General features: G+C 38.0%; 2 long non-coding RNA genes across 12 annotated transcripts in view; one reads left to right on the top strand and one right to left on the bottom strand.

Moving 5' to 3' along the window:
* Positions 1-14893, top strand: part of LOC137854373 (uncharacterized) — a 127773-nt gene that overhangs the window by 86146 nt on the left and 26734 nt on the right. For 4 of the 11 annotated variants that reach the window (XR_011095126.1, XR_011095122.1, XR_011095123.1 and 1 more), the window contains 3 exons: positions 10001-10116; positions 11389-13093; positions 14059-14195. This is a non-coding gene — a long non-coding RNA (uncharacterized lncRNA). Of the gene's footprint in view, positions 1-10000; positions 10117-11388; positions 13094-14058; positions 14196-14893 lie in introns of those variants that run through there. The other 7 variants (XR_011095117.1, XR_011095119.1, XR_011095120.1 and 4 more) reach the window with 3 other exon arrangements.
* Positions 1825-9673, bottom strand: LOC137854370 (uncharacterized). The gene is made up of 3 exons (XR_011095115.1): positions 9465-9673; positions 2997-3108; positions 1825-2185 (listed from the first exon to the last, which is right to left on the bottom strand). It is a non-coding gene; the product is annotated as an uncharacterized lncRNA (long non-coding RNA).

Below are 14893 nucleotides of genomic sequence, written 5' to 3'. Positions count from 1 at the left end.
AGGTCTAATGTTGATGCTTTTGCACAGAGCATGTCAAACTGTCTTCCTTCAAGTGGTTGCCCCATAAAGTGAGTGCTACAGAAAGAACCCAGTGGGAAATCTGTATTATTGTTAAATTATACGTGGTTGTCCATATTTCAGGAGTTAAAATGTTGAAGCTCATTGAAAGATGTAGCTCTGTTGTGTTCTTAAAGATGCCATTTGAAATTATGACAGAAGGTGGTAAAAGTCTTCTTGGTAAAAAGATGTTATTTGCAACCATCTTTCACATGTGTATGAACTAGATAAAAAGAAGATTAAGTTTCAAAGCCAATCAATCATTTGTTAGCAGATGACAGAGCTGAAACCTCTTTTTCAGCTTTGTGCCTCTGGTGACATGCCTCTACCCTTATTCTCTAGTCCCGGTGTCTGTGTGTGCCTTCTCTGATGGATGGTCTTCTACAACATGAACCATGTCTCTTGGATCATCATCAGCAAATCTGGGAACCTCTGAGCTCACAGGAGCAGTGCGAGCATCCCTACCCACTGCTCTCATGCCTTGCTCCTAGACTGTCCTTGCCAACGAAGAGAATGATTGTGAAGCAGTCCTACATAGTGACAAGCTGGGAGTGCTGATAATGAGCTCTGCGGGGATGTTGCTTGCTCTGCTCTGCTACCCTGGTTCTGCATATGTGCAGGGCATGCTTGGTGTGGGCAGAATGTTTAGAAGAGATTTCTGGGATAAAATTCCACTGAGCTTTCTGAGTCTGCTTCTGTCCTTCTGGGAATGGCAAGAGGATACGTGCACAGCTTTGAGACCTCCAAGAGTAGCACTGACTCATGCAGTGCACCACAGCGCTCTGTGCAGCTGAGTGACCTTTGAGGTACTCTGGGCAGTGGAAACAGTCATGCTGGAAAGTGAGATAAACTGATCCTCCTGTAGAGAAAGCTCTTTTCAAGAGGAAGAAGACAGGAATTTGCCCTAGGAAGGAGCAAGGAGCAAAAGGAAAGAAAAGAGACTTTTGCTTCAGCATCCAGAATCCAGTAGGAACCCAGAAGGCTATTAACACCCGGTTTCTCTGCCATCTCCAACAGTTCAAAAAATCAACAGATCACAAAAATGCCTTTGAGGTGATTAAAGATTAGATGGAAGTACAAACAAGCCCACTGTAACCCTGTCTCTCCTCGCCCCTCCCCACTCCCCGCACATAACAAGTTTGTTCCCCAGCGGATGCCAGAAGGGCCAGGTGTCCTCGTTTTCTCCCCTGTCACTACCATGAAGTTTCAGGATGCCTTTCAATGCCCTCCTGGAGCTTTGCAGCTGTGCATTATGGCTTGTGAGGGGAATTGGCTAGATAACAGGCTTTGGCTCCTCAGACAGTAATTATTTCAATGGAATTACCAGCACAAATGTATATTTCTCAGGTGAATGAGGACAGAACAAACATGCAAGTTATTTTCCTGAAAGCTGCAAATGGAGCCCAAACATTCTTGCAATGACTCGTTCCGGTGCCAGCTCTCTCCTCCCCTACTTTCTGTAGAGAACTGATAGGAAGGGGGAATAATTTGTGCTCATAAATAAGTTTGCATAGAAGAATTAATGAGCTGTGAAACTGTTACAGAGCTAGTCAAAGACAGATATTTCAAAGGAGGGGTCACATAAGCAAGGCTTTTTCCTTGATAAATGAAGCCAAGAAAAAAAAAAAAAGTGGAAAGATACATATAAATTCAACAGAACAAAACAGAACACCCAAAATAAAAACAAAAACAAAACCCCAAACCAGCAGAAAATGATTTTATTTTATTTTATTTTATTTTATTTTATTTTATTTTATTTTATTTTATTTTATTTTATTTTATTTTATTGTTAACATATGAAAAGAATATCCTGGGGTTGATTCACAAAGCTTTTGGAGGAAGGCATGTAACCTCCTCCACACTTCTTGGAAATCTGTCACGATGAGAGAGATCTGGGTCCCAATCACATCCTTCAGTCCTTTGCCTGAGGCTGTGGTTTGACATGACAGTGTGTTTGGTGACAATACCACAAGCTCCCACCCTTTCAATTGCTCCAGCAGTCGATCCATGTCAGTTTGTGCAGTCACACTATGATGTGAAACATGGATGGATCGGATCTTGCAGAAAAGTGAGTGGTTGCCTTTTTTCCCTCATACATATTGGTTTATCTCAGTGGTTCACAGCACATCTAGGTGAAGAGAGGGCAAGAGTAAATGAATGACAGATTTTATCGGTATTTAACAATTTACAGCTAAATCCCAACCAAAAGTTACTGTAGTGATAACTCTGAAAGATGTGGCATAATCATTGGGCTTTAAGATTTTCTTTAAAACCCCGAATGGGATACACCTGCTGGATATTGGTAACTTTGCATAAAACAACTATTTGTCTAGAAGGGACTGATTAAAATAAAAGTGCACCCAGAAACTACTTAACACATCTATCAGACTGGAGAAATATTTCAAGCTGTAGCTCTCCAGTTGTTAACAGCAGGTCCCTGCAAGAGCAGGCTGCTGACCCATATCCTGGTCAGATCACAGTGTCACTACTACAGTTAACTGTTTTTCTGAGTGACCGGTGTTGTGTTTCTCGCTGGTTAGGGCAATAAACTAATCCATCAGTGGAGGATGGATTCTGGCTGGTCTTGAAGTGACCCAGAACATGGGAGAAGACTTTTGCTCTTCATTTAGCTTAAATAAGAGAACACATCAGCTCAGATGTGAATGGAGTATGGTCATGATCCAGCATGTGGACAACACGTATGTGATCCCACCATTGCTGACTACAGGGAAGGGGACTGAAATTGCCTTCTGTCATTGCAGCTGGATGTTTTTTATAAACCGAGCTTCCTCACCTCAGCTTTAACAGAGCAGACAGTGCTTGGCCAGAATATAAGGCAAGATACTCCCTTTCTAAATGTTCATTCCCTTTCTTTAGGGAAGTAAGACATATGTGCCTGTGTTATCTGATTATTCTGTCCTTCTCATCAGCCTATGTACCTGCCTGTCCAGCAAGTGGAATAGGACTGAGAAGTACTGTGGAGTTGGAAAGAAAGGGTCTGTTCTGAACGCTGTTGTATGTGGCTTCATTTACTCCAGTGGCTTCAATACTCTGTACAGGCAAGAGTGGGAAAGAAAAAGAAAAAGAAAAAAAGATATTTATTATTTTTCACTCCAAAAGGAGCTTATGTAAATGAAAATCATGCACTATTTGTCAGACAGAGAGAGCCCTACATTCACGGCAGGAGTAGTAATTGAAATAATGATTTCCTACTATCCTCATGCTTATTTACAGTTACAGACAAAATCAGCAGAAACACGGTAGGCCATTATTGCAGAAAAGCTGTTGCCTGAGTCGGGAGCCACCTTTCTTTAAAGGAAAACAAATGCCTGGTCTTTGTAAAGAAATCCCACAGTCTTCAAGCTGCTGTTGCAGTGGTTCATCTCAACAGGAAAGTGACTTGCTTTCTAAGGACTCCTAAGCAGAAACCTGCTTGCTGTACCAAAACCCATGCTGAGCAACACCATCCTGTTCCGTGTCCTGGAAGGACTCCTATCTTAAATGAAAGATGCCAAATCTGAAACTTAAGCTACCAGCTATTAATGTACTTATAACAGCACAAGGGGACCAAAGTTTTTGAGAGATTTCTGTTATAGGAGTAAGAAAGGATAAGAGCTGTAGCTACAAGATTTAACACATCTTCAGATGTCCAAAATGGAACTGAAGTGCTTTTGAATTTTGTATTTGCCTTTCCTCTCTTCTTTTCTGAATGGCAACAGATCAACAAAAATCTCAGGACCCAATAATTTTGTGAGCTTAAGAATTTCGTTGGTTGTTTTGATATGAATTGATAACCACTCTTAAATTCAGCTGATGACCTGCACCATCATGATGGAAATACTGTTTATTTTCTTTCAGATGGGCTAAGATGGGATTATCTTCTGGAATTTGTGGAAAACTAATGAACATCTTTGTACATGGCTTTGATATTAGGTGTTTTATTTAACAGATTTTTATTTTTATTCAGAGAAGATTACAAATGCAAATCCAGGGAAATTTATGCTGCCTATGGTCATGCTTTTACTCTAGAAGAAAAAAAGGATTTGAACAGGAATTAGTCACAATCAGCAAATTATATTTCACATTTTATTTTATTTTATTTTATTTTATTTTATTTTATTTTATTTTATTTTATTTTATTTTATTTTATTTTATTTTATTTTATTTTATTTTATTTTATTTTATTTTATTTTATTTTATATTACTTCTTTGAAATGTTTTAACTCCTGAAGTGTTATTTCATGTTTAGTTAGTATTCAGTTTCATTGCTGGTAGGCAAAATGCATATACAGAAATAACGGATCTTCCATATGCACCCTCTGAAGTAACAAGGTCAGAGTGCATTCCTGTGTCTTATTCAGAAGACATCTGTATGAGAAATGTATATATATATATTTAATACCTAGTTCTCTTATATTTTTTTTCCACTGCATTTTATATTTTCTGCTCACATTGATTTTACACTGCTTCATCTTCACTGACTTTGGAAGAATTATATCAGAGCTACATGGGTGTGATTTACTGGGAATGAAGCCCATTATACATAATTAACTGTAGTGTATTGTTATAATTCTTCTTTTTATTTAAGATAATTTTTTCCTACCTTTCCCCAGAGTGTTTTCCATCTGCTCCAGGAACAGAAGTAGAAAGGAAAGCTATTTATTTTTTCACTTTTTAATGGCATGTAGAGCATGAAGAATGCTAGCTGAGTTCCACTGTTGCGAGCCTTTTTTTTTTTTTTTTTTTTCCCCTGTACATTTCTCACTGATACTGTCTGTATTGCTAGGCCAAAATTATTGAGTCCAAGGACAAAGCTATTCTGGACGTCAAGAAGATATTTGAAAGAGATCAAGAAGCAACTGACTAGAGATTTAATTGAGGCATGGGCATTGTTCCCCCAAATCCTTATCGAGACTACAGACTGGCTATTTGCAGGCACTGATCAAGGAACACCAGTTCAGCATCTGAACTCCATCTCCTCTTTCCTTTCAAGAGGCAAGTTGAAAAACCATCATGCTTGTTCCTATTGCTGAGCTGGTTATATCAGATATTTTCGTGTCCACTCCCTTTGAAAGCCTGCATCATGCATTTATGTAAGGAAATCAAGTTTCTCAAAAAAAGACTTGGACAACTGGATGCATATAACTCATTGCTGACCTTTGAAACTTTGGTGCATTGCGAAAAGTCAGAGTGTGAGAGCAGTGTTCTTGGAGGAGGGCGATGCCTCCTGGCTTCAGAGGGCTGCTGAGAAAACTGCAAGGCTTTTTCCTTTGTCTTAGTAACAAACATCAGCTTCACTGAGTATGTTTTTAAGTGCACTGGTCTGAACAGAAAGAAAGGGAAGGCCCTGGAAGACAAAGCCCTGAGAAATAATTTTGATACACTTTTCATACATCAGAAGCAGATATAAAGCATTCCAAAATATCTCCAGCATGTTAGTTTCCTGCCGTTGATTTACAGGCTGTGACAGAAAATCCATTTCTGTTCCTGTAGATGCTAAATTCATTACCTTGCCACAGAATTCAGATTCTCCACTTCTCCTTGAACTTCAGCTTGCTGCTATGGCAACCAGTGCCAGACAATATATTTTTTCCTTCCCACTATTTTCCATTGGCACAGATGCATATTGCAGTAAAAATAGTATCCTTTTGCAATATTAAAAAAAATAATAATTGTGTTTTATTACAAGGGTTCCCCCTATACTGTGCATTAAGGTCATATATTATATATACAGCATAAATCTGATTAATCACAGTAAAATCAAAAGCTTTATAAACTAACAGGGCACATTTTCCTTGTAGCTGTACTCAAAAAGAATTTTATTTTCTTCTTTCAAACCTCTCCACAGATGGACATTTTAGGTTACAGTAAAATGCTTTTGAAGTGGCCATGAAGATTTCATTTTTTGTCAATAAATAACTGGTCATTCTTCTTTGTTTCAGATGCTGCCTCCACTTAGAGTTGTCAGATATACTCAGGGAGTAGCTTGCCGATGAAAGTCCATGTTGTTTTAAGCTAGTTTCTCTCTGAAGTCTTGTTAAAATTCCAAATTGGTTTCTGAGAGGGGTGTCTGATCTCTGCTGCAAGAAATCCAAGGAATGTCAGGAGGATGGAAATGAAAGCAGTCAATCAATATGTTGCCCTTGCTCTCCTGAATGAGACCTAAGACTGACAAAGCAAGTCTTGGTCCCTCCCAAATACAAGTTCTGTGAGGCTGCCAGTGAACATCACTGGTGTGGCACAACATGGAAGGCTGGTTAGTAGATGAATGAGAAGAAGATGAGAATTTTCTGGTTAAACTGGTTGGCAGTGCCTTGTCCAGAAACATTAGGGTTTTTAAAAATGTTCCGTAGGTATTCAAGAATGATGAAGTTGGGAGTAATTTATTTGTAGCAGTGGTTAACATACATTAATTGAAAGGATGTTTTTACATACATATAGAGCTTTGTTCAGCCATCGCTATACATATTGTTTATTTAGATTGAAAGATTTTTGACACCAGAGAGTGCTTTGCATGACCCTGGAAACTGTACAGATGCTTACACTGTAATAAGTGTATGCAGAAGATGTGTTAAAGTTGCAAAAACTCTTGGTAAACAGGAGCCATAATTATTTTTCCTCTTGTCACAGAGAATGGGAATATATTACTCTGCATCTCTCTAACCGTATGCTTTCTACGTGTGTTTAATCTTTCAGCTGGTTTTACTGCACCATTCTACTACAGTGCATAAGGGAGATACAGCCTCTAATAAATTGATTTTCATGACAGCTCTCTGAGACGAAAGCATACTGGTACCCAGGTTTGTGAGAAGACACCTAAGTGACATAACAGTTAAAGCCCCAAATGTATAAGACTAGTTATCCAACCCAAGAAACCCACAGACTAATTTACAGTCTTTATCTTTCATGATGCACATCCGGGACACAGACAATCCTAGGCTGCAGTTACAGCTCTGAGTGCTCAGTAATTCTACAGACCTAACCCTTCCACAAACCTCATTGCCAGCATAGCCCTGAGCATAGCCTCCACCATGTGTATTAACCAAGGTAGGAATCCTGTATGAAATTATGAAAGTGAACACACAATCAAAGTTCATATTAAAATGGATATACAATGATCAAATCAATGCATGTTTTGTCTAGTTTTGGGATTACCTAATTTTTGTGTACTTAAACATGGAGCTGTAATATTAGTTCAAGGCTTTGTAAATTATTACTTCCAGTAACTTGTTTTTTTTTTTTTTTTTAATTTAAGAATTGTATTTATTTTGTCTTACCCAGCATTGCTGACCATTCTCAAGTAAATAGGTATGCTAGTTTTGTATTTTGTTCTTTTTGTAGAGATCACAGAATCACAGAATTGAAGGGGTTGGAAGGGACCTTGAAAGATCATCAGGTCCAACCCCCCTGTCAAAGCAGGTTCCTTAGAGCAGGCTGCCCAGGTAGGCATCCAGATGGGCCTTAAATATCTCCAGAGAAGGATATCTGTGGCCTATGTTTTGGTATTCTTTTTCCAAGGAAGAACTAAAGAAGTCTTCTGTCACCCCATAACCCTATACCCTCTTAGACACTCACTGGGCTTGTTCCCTGCACTCAGTGCTTTCTAATACAGTCAAGCAGCTTATTCCTTGTGGTGAAGTCAGCATGAGCAGTGAGAACATAGAAAAGGCATGATGGAATTTTTCTAACTTAATGATTGATGTCTAAAATTTAGACCTCTAAAACTGAAGCATGAACTGAAGGATCATTTGGCAGTAGATAGTGAGAAATACTGTCCTTCAGAGTGGATGTGTCTGAGTTTTGAGATAAAATAAAAGGATGGTGAGGACTGTGATTCACTTCTGCTGTTTTCAGTTTACTAAAGACATCACTTTTTTTACCCATAAGGCACAAGACACTGCCTGCTTCAGAGTGGGTTTAGTGCCTAACACATTTGGGCCCAGATTCTTTCATCTTGGTCCACCATTACTTTCCATTACTCTATATTGATGAGATTATGCGATTTTGTCATTTTTGCTCATACTCATTGTTGTGACTGTGTGCATAAGAAATGAAAACTACAAAGTTTCCTGAAAAGAGCCACCATCCAGGCCTTTCCAGCACTGACATTTCACTGTCAGTTCTATTGCCCATTTTTATTCAATAACTACACTGAAATTGAATGTGCTAGAGTTTGACACTATACAAATAAATGCCACAGAGAGATGTACATCTGGTTTCAATAACAACAGCAATAATTTCCAATATTTGTTTTCATACCGAAGGACCAGAGTCCAACAACATTACTGGTGAGAAGAGCACTGAAAGTGAGAAGGGCATATAATTTATTACACATACAAAAACTATGTTAAAAGAACATTATTAAGGTTGTAAAGTCAAACACTTGAGACTTAGGAAATGCCAGAATTAAGGTGGTCTGTGCAACATTAATTTGACCTCGTGAATGTATTCCTCAAGACAGTCTTTAGTTACATGATTGTATGTGATTTCTCACCAAGACACCCACCTCAGTCAGTGCACAGAAAGTGTAAGTGGCCCATTTGAACACTGCTATGCAATACTTATTTTTCTTCCCATGGCTGGCATATGATGCTTTTACTCTGCACTTTACAATCCTTGCTCTGAAGAAATGACTGTTAGCTTCCTGCCCAGTGGTTCCTCTTGTTCATCACTGCTGCAGCCAAGCACTTTGTAGCATCATTTTTACAGAAATCAGTGCTTGTGTTAGCGAGTGTGAAGTACCACATGAAAGAGTGGATGCTGAGGGCCTAAGGCTCACGTTGCAGTGGTTTGCTGCATCCCAGAAGCGTATTTTGAACACCCATGAATGGTTGGAGGGCATTAGGTGTGGGTGCCAGCAGAACAATTCCCAGCTTGATTGCACCCAAAGAAATCTTATCTGTGCCCCAGCAGGGCTCAGGAATGCAAACTGGAGTATGGTGAGTGGGGGCAACAGGAAGGTTAGCTTCAAAAACACACCACAGATTGGACTTACAAGGTTATGGTAGGCACATCCTGCAAGAAGAGCATCTGTTTTACAGATGGAGAAACCACACACATGGAGGTTAAAGCAAAAACCATCCTCTAATTTTGGCTGCTGAATGTGAGATACCATGGGTGTAGGATCTTCTGACTTCCCACTTCCAGCAGTCCTTGGTCAAATCCCCTTTCTGACAACTCCTTGTTACACTCACAGACACTGATATTCTCCTGTTTGAACATTTCATCCCTGTTGTAATTCAAGTCGACCCCTCAATGCACACTGAAATCAGTAAGTCAGATAATCTGCTTCTATATTAGAAAACTACACAGAGCCAGGGCAAGGGTCACAGCACAGCTTGCTTCCACATGGCTTAATTTTCTCCCCCCTCCTACCATCCCCAGAAAACCTCATCCATTCTGCTTACCTGTGCCCATGCTGTTCTCCAAGCTCTAACTGGGCAGCTACTCTTGATAGTTCTATTTTCTCATCTTTGGCCTGGTTAATCATGCAGTTTCCATAGAACAGGGACTATAACTCTGTTTTCCTCCCTTACCAACATCACATTTCCCATATGGGGAGTATGAGCTCATGTTTTTTTCCATGTCCACAGAGCCTGAAATAAATCCAGCTGTATATAGCCAGGAAATTCCAGCACTTGGTATTTCCATTTCCTTAAAACATTCTATTTATTTTATCTGCATTTAATTTCAGCTGGAGGATAGGGCTGACAAGTTGCTGATCTGTAAACTTTGCTTGGTTTCATCCCCAGAGCACCATGAACTTTCTGTATGGAGGACTGGTGCATACTCATAAATACCCATGCTGCAGGCACCTTCCTCATGACACGATGTGGGAATGTGGATTTTTTTGTCCAACCATCTGATGCAGATGTCTGGCACCCATGAAAGTAGAAAATTACTTTTTTTTTTTTTTCTTTTTTCTTTTTTTTTTTCTTCCCAGGCTTAATCAGCATATTTGCTCCCACATTGCCCCAGAACAGTAGCACATCTGATATCGCTTTGAGTTTGGACTTGACATCAGCCAATCAGTCAAATTTTCCAAATGTCCAGTACAAGGTATGTTGATGTTAAACAGGCAGTCACAACCACCCATCCCAAACCAAAAAACAAGTAGCTCATCTTATTAAATTACATTGCTTGAGCTGTATTGAGCTGCTTTTTTAATCATAATGCCAAAATAATTGCTAATAGGAGAATGTTAGAAACACTTTCTTGTCCTGAACATGATGGAAGATGTTCAAGTAAATGAAAATCTTGTTAGTGTATGAACCACAGCCATAAACCACTACTATACACATTTTTCATAGTGGATCATCATGCCATATGGGTTTTTAATAAAATATATGACCCAGTTCAAACCTTGGCTATTGCTGTTATTTGTCATTTGTTATAAAGACACCAGACATGTTTGATTTCCCTAGTTAGATTAAATCTGTTTCTGTCTTTAGGTTATTGCTTCTTGAGAATGACATCTACCATATTCCTGATTAGTTTTAATTATCCTTCTTGCTTTCTTGCTTTTTCTATCTTGATAAGCATTTTTTTTTCCAGGTGTTTTGATTTTTTTTTTTTTTTTGGATGACAAAGTATCTTGCTTAGTGCACGTTTATTGAAAGTTGCCATTTAAGAGCTAATTATAGTGCAGATAGTATTTCTCTTCAAGGCAAGTGGACTTAAAAACTTTTTTTTTTTTTTTTTGGCAAAAATAAATAATTAACAGATACTTTGAGTATCATACTGTGTATATGTGTGAGAGCTTGGTGAATGAATGTTAAGGTTCATGACCCTGCTTTGGTATCCACTGCATAAGAAAAGACCTTTAGTTACTTTAGAAGGAAAGATCGCATATAGGGCGACAGTAACAAGGAAGTAACAGATTAGTCTGAACTATTTTGTGAGATCCATATATATGGAAGAGCCTATATAAAAGTTTAAAAACTTGAGCTAGTTCCCAATCTGAAGTGAAGCTGTGTGGTGCCATTGACTTAGTCAGAATTTATTAAGATTTTCTTCAGGAAATATGACCCAGATGGTATTGTTTCCTCATGTTGTTCTCTCTTATTTGTTTGCTCATTTTCCAGCTGATTCTACTGACAGGCCTTTCCAAGCAGGCAGACCTGGTAGAAACCAGACAGGAGAAAAAGCAGTATGTTAACACCCCAGCTGACAGCACCTGACATTATTCCATAGGTTAAGATGAAGGCATATGGCAAATGTAGACCACTAACACGGGGATTAGAGAATTGTTAACATCTTGTTTTCTGGTGTTTTTCTCTAAGATTTAGTTCATTGCTTTTTTTTTTTTTTTTTTTTTTTTTTTCATTATAGGAAAGCAATCCTTCTTTTGCTGCCCAGACCACTTCATAAAGAAGATACAGATCTTCCCCTTGTCTGTTATTCAGCACATCTTCAACAGCTGAAGGAGGCCTTGGTGCCACGTAAGCAAAGAGCAGGAAAGCTCATGGTGAGAGCCTTCTGGAGCTTTAAATGCCAGAGTATTTTTATGCAAAACAAATGTCTGTTACCTCATATTATGGATTTAATGTCTGCTATTTTCAACTTTCACCATTTTATTAAAATAAAGTAAATTTTTTTTTTTTTTTTTTTTTTTTTTTTTTTACCTGTCTGTTTTTAATTTTCTCATATATATCTGGAATGAGGAGGAACTGTTTCAGAAGACTTGAAAAATTATAGAAGCAAGAAAGAGACCTTTTTTTTTTTTTTTTCATCACAGTTTTAGTGTTTTAGTACAAGGTTCCAGCAGCTTATTTGAGCTGCTCAGTTCTGATGTCATAACACCTTAAAAAGGAGGCATGCTGCCTTGACTGATGGTTCAGGATACTCCAGATTGATGCATGAGCTCACTAGAGGGATAGACAGAGTGGGTTCAGAAGTGTAGCCCCAAAATATCTGTTAGAGTGCAGCCCATGGGGGTAATCTTGGCCTGTCACCAGTATCTCTCTGGATGGAGCTCATGAGGTTGAACCAGTGCTGTGCATTGCGTGATTCCCTTAATGTGGGATGCTGTGTTTTGGGGAAGCATAGGCATTTGCTTGTTGAACTTATGTTTTGTTTTCCTTTTTCTTTTCTTATGGAAAAAGCACAAGGTCCCTCCATGCCACATCACTCTGTCATGAGAGAACTTTGGCAGGAGCAAGGTATTAAATGGCTTGTACAAGGCTGCCTTTATGCATTCGCAGGTGTCTAAGTTGAGGTATGCAGGGAATTTCACAGACCAGCCTGGATCTTGTTTTCAGTCACATATCAAAATGCGTGCCATGCCTACTTAGCACATATCACATGAAAAACATGCCAAACATGGAAGCAATGAAAGTCTGAATAGGAGAATATCACCTTTTAAAAACCATTAATAAAGTTTTCAAAAATAAAAATAAGTAGAATTCAATACCCTAAAATGTAGCCTTTAATCTTTTCAAGGCTGGCATGAGCCCTAACCATAGGTTTTGGAGTAATTAAATGATCATATAATACTAAAATGTTTATGTGGGCTTTCACAACCAAATTTTAGACCTGTTGGGCTTTTCAGTATGATCTAATGGCTGGTGCACAGAAGCTGTTGTTAAGACTCCCAGGCTCTGTTTCTCCTTTCTGCCAAGATTTACAGCTAATGAGATGCTATTTTCTGCACTGCCTGGCTAGTGCAAAACTGTATTTGTTAAAGGTTGTTTTTATGAGCTAAGATTTACAGTTTCTAACGATCACATGCAAAGTAAACCTTTTATTTACTTAACCACTATGAAAAACTGCATGTAACAAAATCATCATATAATTCTTGCTGCAGAAACATAGCTGCTTTACAGCCACTGTGATTTTTTTAGACTTATACAAAGAACCAAATCTTGTCACCTTTTCTTATGCTGAGTGGAATCTTTGCAAGCAGTCCTGTAGAGATGATTTTTCAGTTTCATGAATAATTTTCTGAGACTTTGGTGGAAAAGAAGTCTGAAAACTGAAAAAAGTGGAATGAACAACATTTTCAGTGCCAAGGAGCAAATTGGTCTTTTCTGTTCAGGTATGTGGAACTCGTTCTGGTTACTCAAAGAGAGAATTGCTATTCAAACTTTGGTTATCAGAATCCGGCCCAGAGTAAACAAAGTTTTTTATGGCAAAGCCATAAAAACTCCATAATATGCCCAAATTTGAACAATTTACAGTAACTCTGAAGTCTTTAGTTGTTCAGAGAAGGACTTAATGTTGTTTATGATGTTCAATGATAATTCTGGGAATTAACTTCCTTTTACTTTACATTTGTATCTGTCAGTATGTCCGTGGCTTACTGTTCAGAATTTTATGCAATGATTTCAGGTCATATATATTTAAGATGTGATGCTTGTTATATTATTATTTTGACAAGGTTTGGCATGAGTGAATGCATAATATTTCAGTAAACTTCTTAACCTTCTTAAGCTGAAATGAAACAGATTTATTATTATTATTATTATTTATTAATAGATTGAACTCTTGATTTCTGCAGTCTTCATCTGTTTTTTCTTGTGGTCTCAGCTCTAAGATACATGCTTAGATGTTTTGCATGTCTCTTCAAGCAGACCAAACAATAAGAAAGGGACAGAAATCCTCTCTCAGACAGAGTTTTTCTGACACCAGATTGATACAGTCATAATATATTAATATCCAGGATAATAACACTGTATCATCAGTGCCATCAGTGCAATAACCAATGATTGTGCTACACCAATACAGACATGAGTATTTTTATTCCAAAATTCAAGCCTCATAGTCTTTTGTTTCTTTAGATTGACCTAAGCATATCTACAGTACTTGTGGTTTTCCATTCTTGTGAATTGTGTGTAGGAATAAAGTAATTTTCTGGACCTGTATCTTCTGCCACTACTGCATTTTGACTAACAATGCTATCACACTATCCTTAATGTAAATACATATAATGAGGATTAAGAAGATCCCTTTATTTTGTTGTTTATTTATTTATAGTTTTTATTTATATTATGTTTTTGAAAGACCATTGTTTGGATTTGGACGTATCCCAAACAACTGCAGCCACTCGAACCAAGGGAAGAGGACCCCTACCAGGTACAGTGTATAGGTGGCCAGCTTTTCTTTATGTGCATATAACAGTCGGGTGGACATGTACAAGTACATTACAGTTGTGTGTTGCATTTTCTGATTGGCTGCGTAGTTTTTTTAAGACCCTAAAGGGACAGCAACGGTATTCTCTGAACTTCTACAAGGGAGAATAAGACAAAAGTTTATGTCCAGCAAATAGGAGCCACAGAAGAAGCACAAAGGAGTGATGCAAATATTGGAACTACTAGATATTCTGCTGGTCATTCTTTAGAGAAATAAAAAAACAATAACAAATGTAAGCTCATCAAAATGTATAAAAATAGGACATACTTTGTGCTACATCTGGATTTGTGTGTTTATGTCTTTCTACAATCTAATTCAACAGCTTCTTCTAACAAAGACAAATGTTTGCTCATTGATGTTGAGAAGACAGCTTGTTTGTAGAAGGGTTATACAATGAGTGAAATTTAGAGTAGTAGTTCATGAAGCTAATAACAAATAAGCAAACAAAACTAATAAAACTACTTTAGGCAGATGTTGTCCAATTGTAATTTATACAGATATTGAAAAATACACTCTGTCCAAAATCTTCACTCAGGATTGATTTGAGGTGTATTTGATTTACAGTCACAGAATTCACTACAGTGTAGTGCAATGATTTCTACACTGGCTTTACATGTACAATCAGTCAACCCCCATATCATGGAGCTCACACAAGAAGTTGATTGAAGAGTATGTTGTGTACCTGGACTTAATACAGTAGTCATGT

This window comes from Anas acuta, chromosome 3 (genome assembly GCF_963932015.1).
Source record: "Anas acuta chromosome 3, bAnaAcu1.1, whole genome shotgun sequence".
NCBI lineage: Eukaryota > Metazoa > Chordata > Aves > Anseriformes > Anatidae > Anas > Anas acuta.
This window is presented reverse-complemented; position numbering and strand designations above follow the sequence as displayed.